Consider the following 6,472-nt stretch of genomic DNA (forward strand, 5'->3'; position numbering starts at 1 on the left):
TCCCTCCAATTTTCCACAAGGCGTTTTCTGACCAGCGTGGCTTCCCAGGGCTGGAAGGGCATTCAGAAGGCTGTGGCTGTTCATGGCTGCAGCCTAGGCTGGAGGAGAGGGGCTGTGGCTCCTGGGAGTCATGGGCCAAGGCCACACCCAGGTCAATCCTGAACCTAAGCCACGCCCAGGCCTGTCTTCCTTTCTAGCCTGCGTTCTTGACTTCAGGGGGAAGGCACAAACTGGGGCTCTGAACCACCACGGGACCGCGTGGTCTGTGCATCGTGCTGGTGGTGGGGAGAGACCGGAACATTTCTCAGAAGGCCACAGCCCTGGGGACCCTCTTTGACCACTGGGATCCTGAGATCACATGCTCCACACACCCCGCCCCGCCCCCAGCCCCAGGATGATGCCTGCTCTGCTCCCCGGATCTCTGGGAGTCAAGGATCACGAGCTGTAAAGTGGGAGCAGAGCAAAACGCAAGCCCTGTACATGAACCCCCCCCAGAGCCTTATGTGCGTGGATGTGAGTTCGTACTCATTGGAGCCGTGACCTGGAAACCCCGCCCGGCGTCACAGCTTCGAGGAAGCATCATCTCCCTGATGGAGTGGTGAGCCAGGCTCTCTGAAGGCAAAGGCAGGCAGGGGGAGACCCATGAGGTCCTGAAGGTGCATGAGGCACGGGAGTCCTGGCTACCTCTACACGTGTTCTGTGAAGACAGAAACATGCACAAAACATCCGAGGAGAAACCGTCGTAGAAAATCCAGGGAAGGCTGGGAGAGGGGGCTGCCACCAAGGGCAGCAGAGCCACTGTGGCTTGGGTGCCAAATGGTGCCACTTTTATATGAGCTGCCCCATGAGATTTGAGGACTGTTGGATGAATGGGCCCAGAGGCTGGAGTCTCATCTTGTTGAAGATTGGTCTGTTTATCCCCTAGGCTGGCTTTTTAAGCCTCTTGATAGGAACAGGCCACTCTCCTGCTTATAAATCCATAGGTGGCTCCCCATCCCTTATGGAATAAATTCCAAACCCCTTAGGGAGGGGCAGGACTGCCTAGCGGTCAAAGGCATGGGTTCTGGAGCCAGAAGGCCTAATTCTGGCCCTGACTGCCCCCATTACCAGCTGTGTGACATAGTTTGCAAGGAGGGTAAAGTCTCAGGCCTTTCCCAATTCTTGACACCCTCTCTCTGTGCCTCAGTTTTCCAATCTATAAAATGGAATAACAGTAATACACGGAAAGCCTCAATAAATGCCGGGCCTTATGCTAGCTAGCTTCTTTTGGTTTGTGAGACTGTTGTCAATCTGGACACTGCTCACCCCTCCGGCCTCACCTTCTATTCCCCCACCCTGTTTGGAACAGTATCCAACGAGGCATAATGCCCCAAACTCACCAGAGTGTCTCCTCTCTCTGCTTCCTGCCTGGAACAGCTCCCCTTCCTTGGCTCGCCTCTGTCCTCAACATTCAGCACAGGGCCCCTTCCCAGGGTGGCTTCTTGGTAAATATTTGCAAAACTAGTTCCCCCATGGGCAACACTGGCTGCTGCTGGAGGCAGAGGGGAGGGGAGGCCAGGACAGGGAGGTCCCGAGACCCGTTTCTCCGGGGCTGTGGGAGAGACACCTCCCTCCAGTTCTAACACAGAATTTCTCCAGAGATGGTCAGAGACAGAGTCTCAAGGGGGAACTTCCCTCAGAATTCAATTGTCCCCACATTTCCTCTCTAAAGTCTCACGTCTCTGAGGCTTTTTATTTCTTCACTTATATTCCATTCTTAGGCTAAGGGGAATTCTGCCCTAAATAAACAAATATAATTATTTATTCAAAATACATGTTTTGAGACTGACTTTGGGCCAGGCATAATACCAGGCCCAGGGGAGAGCTGGAAATAAGACAGGCTCACAGTTCATAATCTAGTCGGGGAGGCAAACAGTAAACAAAAGAATAGTTAAATAAACAAGTTAATTTATAATAGTAATGAGGACTACCAAAAAATTTTTAAAGTAAATATTATCGAAAGTTGTAGGTGGGGTGTGTGTGTGTGTGTGTGTGTGTGTGTGTACGGTGGGGGGGGGGGGAGTTGGGAGATGGGCATTATTTATAAAATTGTCAGAAAGGTCCTGCATATGAGATTTGAATGACCTGAGAGACCAGCCATGCAGAAGTCTGGGGGAAAGACCGAGTGCTCTAGGCAGAGGCAACAGCAAGCGCAAAGGCCCTGGGGCAGAAATGAGCTTGGTATGTTCCAGGAACAGAAGGAAGGCCACTGGGGCTGGAGCGGAGTGAACTTCAGTGGAGAAAGATCTGGAGAGAAAGGCAGGGTGAAGTCATGTAGGACTTTACAGGCTAGGGGAAGGGAATGGGTTTGGTTCTAAGCCCAATTGGAAGACTTGAAGCAGGGAAGCGACATCACATGGTTTGTGTTTGTAAAAGATCATTCTGATGGTTGTATGGAGACTGGGTCATAGCGGGGTAGGAGAGGAAGCAGAGAGACCGGGTAGGGGCCAACAACCATCCAGGTGAGAGGAATGGAAACTTGGGGGTCATGGTGGCCAAGAGAATTGGATGGATCGTGGTTTGGTTTTGGAGGTGAAGTTTGCCACTTGGGTCCTCCAGGAAGCAGACACTGAGATGGGCTGGGACGTACAAGTGGTTGTTCGGGGGGCTAAGGGCTGGGAGAGCCTCAGACCCCAGTGCAGATCTGCCAAAGTCTTGGTCAACCCACCAGGGAGCTCCAGGGTCAAGACTGCCCCATTTGGGAGGTTTTGCATTGTGCAGAAATTCCCAGGCCCTAACACTCTTTTCATGCCCAGCCATTAGTTGGGAGTTGCCCCACAAGAAGGTGGCTTCAGCTCAGAAGCCGGGGTCATGTCCACACAAAAACCTACGCACGGATGTTTATAGGAACTTTATTCATAATTGCCCAAACTTGGAAGCAACCAGGGTGTCCTTTGGTAAGTGATCGGGTAAATAAACCGGTACATCCAGACAATGGAATATTATTTGGCAATAAAAAGAAATGAGCTACCAAGTCATGCAAAGACATGGAGGAAACTTAAATGCATATTACTAAGTGAAAGGAGCCAGTCTGAGGCGGCTACATGCTGTATGAGCACCTATGTGACCTTCAGGAGAAGCAAAATCAGTGAGGACTGTAAAAAGATCTGTGGTTGCCGGGGCTTATGGGGGAGGGAAGAATGAATAGGCGGAACACAGGATTTTTAGGGCAGGGAGACGACCCTCTAGGATACCGTAATGGTGGAGAGGCATCGTTCTAGATTTATCCAAACCCATAGAAGGTACACCGCCAAGAGCCAACCCCATGTGAATTACGGGCTCGGGGTGACAATGCCATGCCAGTGTAGATTCGCTCATTGCAACGAATGTACCACTAAGGCGGGGACATTGGCAGTGGGGGAGGCCACGCATGTGTAGGGCAGGGGATGCGTGGGAAATGTTTGTACCTTCTGCTCGATATTGCTAAAATGGCTCTAACAAACAAGAGCTGGGATGGCTCCTGAAGGTGCCGCATCTCCCACTTCCCCTGTCTCCCGCAAGACTGCCAGCCCCTCCAGGGCGGGGACCAGCTGCATCACCCTCATCTCTGTGTCTCCGGGACTGGCAGGAGACTGGTGTAAAATCTCCTGGGGACTCGGGGGTAAGGACCATTTCTCAGCATGATTTTTTTTGGTATGCCCACGGCACAGCTAAGTGCCTGGCACTTAGAAAATGCCCAGGGCAGGCTGTCCCTTCCTTATTTATTCCTAGCACATATTAGGTGCCCAGTAAATGTTAATTTCCTTTTTTTATTTCTTTACCTTTATTCCCCAGGTGCCTATAGTGCCTTCCTTCATAGGTGTTCTGTTCTTTCTTCTTTCTGCTCCCACCCCCTTTCTGAACAGGGTGGGGAATCGTTCAGTCTAAGGCTCCTATATGTGTTCAACCAAAGTACCCCAGCCTGGGACCTTCCGAGGGGAAGCAGGCTCAGGTAGGGCCCAGAAATGTTTGCGTAGCAACAGTAGATTCCAGGACTCGAGCCCAACCAGAGAGGAGGGGCAGAAGCCAGGGAAGAGAGAGCTTTCCTCTCTGGGGAAGCCCAGAGATTTCCATCCAGGGCTGCTGCTTCCCTGGAAGCCAAACCACCTTTCAGGCTTGGGCAGGAAGCGAGGACATCTGTTCCCAGCTCAGGAGGGGCTGAGGACCAAGGAGGAAACGGGTGTCCTCCTCGCGGGGGGGCCCGGCAGTTGGCTGGAAGGTGTTTGCCTGCATCCAGGCCCAGCCAAGAGAGACCAGAAGGAGTGGCCAGCCAATAAGGCTGCGGCCTCTTGCCATAGCGGTCAGGGCTCTCACCATCTTACCCCATCATCCTGACGGTCCCCGGGGTTCAGTCCGTCCCTCCTCCCCACACTTCGTACTCTGTTACTTGCCGTGGCCACCCGGGAGCTCCACATTATAATCTTCCTTATTTCACAGGTGACACTTGAAACTCAGAGAGGTTCTGTAATTTGCCCGGGGTCCCGTGGTCACTGGATGTGCACCTGGGATTTGAATCCGGAAGTTTTCAGACTCCACATCGCTCGTTCTGGCTGTCTCTCAGCATCCATCGGACCCCGACCAATGAGGAAGCAGCCAAGTACATCCTGGGAGCCTCACTCCGCCCTGGGCTCCGTCGACCCCCCTCCTCCAGGCCCTTCCCCGACCCCATTAGCCAAGGTGGCCCGCCCCTGCCCTCCCCCGGTAGTCCCTGCACCTGTTTCTGTTGAACGGGTCTGTGACTTGTGTTTCCCTCACAAGCCTGAGAACTTCTTGAGGTCTGGCACCGTGTCTGTTTCCTATCTGGGTCACTGGCACCTAATGTGTGCTCAGGGTGTATTTACTTCGTGCACAGCGGAACCTAAGGGCTGATGGCCATTTCTCCAGCGCCTCTAAGGAAAGGCAGATTTCTGATGACCCCGCCCTGCCCAGGATTCTGTAGACATGGCACTTGAAGGCAGGGAAGCTGAGTTTTAAGGCTCCAGGAGTGCAGACCTTGCTGTCTATGTGATGGGGTTAGAGGCAAGGGGGTGGGGGCCTGGGACCTCACCTGGATGACCGTTCATGTGTATCCAGCGAGGAACAAAGGGTACAAAGGAACAAAGGAACAAAGGGCAGCTACTCCTCAAATACCATCTGTTTCCTGATCTAGTCGGGGGCAGGTTGGGGAGACTCTCTCCCAGAGGCTGGCAGAGGGACAACGCAGGAGAACAGGGTAGGGCGGACCGTCCTGCTGGCTGGACCCCTGATCCTGCCCGCTGACCTGCCAGCCTTCCTCTTGCCCCTCCTTGGGACGGGTCTGGGCTCGGGGTCTCTCTCCTGTAAAGTTTGGTACAATTTGCCACTAGCGAATTGTACCCACACCCAATTTATTTTTTCAGATACAGAAACAGATTCAGGGAGGGAAAGGGACTTTCCCAAGATTTCACAGCCAGGAGGAAGCCTTTGACAGTAATGATGACCCCTAACGCTGAGCGGGTTCTTGCTATGTTCCTAAGTGCATTATTTGTAATCATTTGAAGCCTCACGGATACCCAATGGAATACAGACAGTGATGCTGAAGTCCAGAGAGGTCAAGCAATGTCCCTCAGCTGCCAAGGCAGGTCGCTGGGATTCAAACCCAGACGTTCGAGCTCACGACCACTAGGATATACCGACTTTCTGGGAGGAAGCACAGTGTAGGGAAAAAGCTGTTCTGGCAGACCCGAGCCCGATGGGCTGGGACAGGGTTCAAGGGTAGGGCGGCAGAAAGGAGGAAAGGGGGTTTGGAGGCTGAAGCGGTGATCAGACACACGATGAGCTGCGCTTGGCAGGCTGCCGGCAGAAATCATGTTTGTCTTTCCCAGTGGCCGCCTTGTCAACCCGCTCTGTTGACCCAACCTTTCCTGCTCTTGGATGAAATCTCAGGGATATCTCCTGACCTTTCGGTCACTTTTAGGTTTTACCTTATTTTTTTTTGGTACTAAAATAGTCTAGTCTAGTAGCGAAGCTTTAAGCTCCGTTCAGCTTCTCCTTTTCCTCAAGTCTGCCCTAAACCCAAAGACCCGTATAACAAGGAAGGAGGCACTCCTTCTCATTAGGGGGGTTCTTCAGAGAACCCCCGTCCCTATTGCTGGAGATCTCCCACCTGCAGCTGCCACCTGGGTGAAGTGTCCCCAGGCTGGCTGGGCTAACAGTCCCCTTCAGCACCTGTCTCCCGGGGGTCCAACCCAACATGAGTCTTTCTGATAGGATCTCAGGCCCCTTCCCTGCTTCCCCCCAACCCGTCCCCTTGGCACAGAATCCTAATTCAAAATGACCTCAAACCAGCTACATTCTGTAAGGTTCCCTCTGGGGCCCCGGGAGACACGCTCGCATCCTGGCCCCCAAATGCTGGGACCGCAGGCCATTCCCAAAGCAGCTCGGTCCTTGTCTCATAGCAACAAGGAAGCCTAGGCAGCCTCTCCCTCCCCTTGGT

The sequence above is a fragment of the Leopardus geoffroyi genome, chromosome B4 (genome assembly GCF_018350155.1).
Source record: "Leopardus geoffroyi isolate Oge1 chromosome B4, O.geoffroyi_Oge1_pat1.0, whole genome shotgun sequence".
In the NCBI taxonomy this organism is placed as follows: Eukaryota; Metazoa; Chordata; class Mammalia; order Carnivora; family Felidae; genus Leopardus; species Leopardus geoffroyi.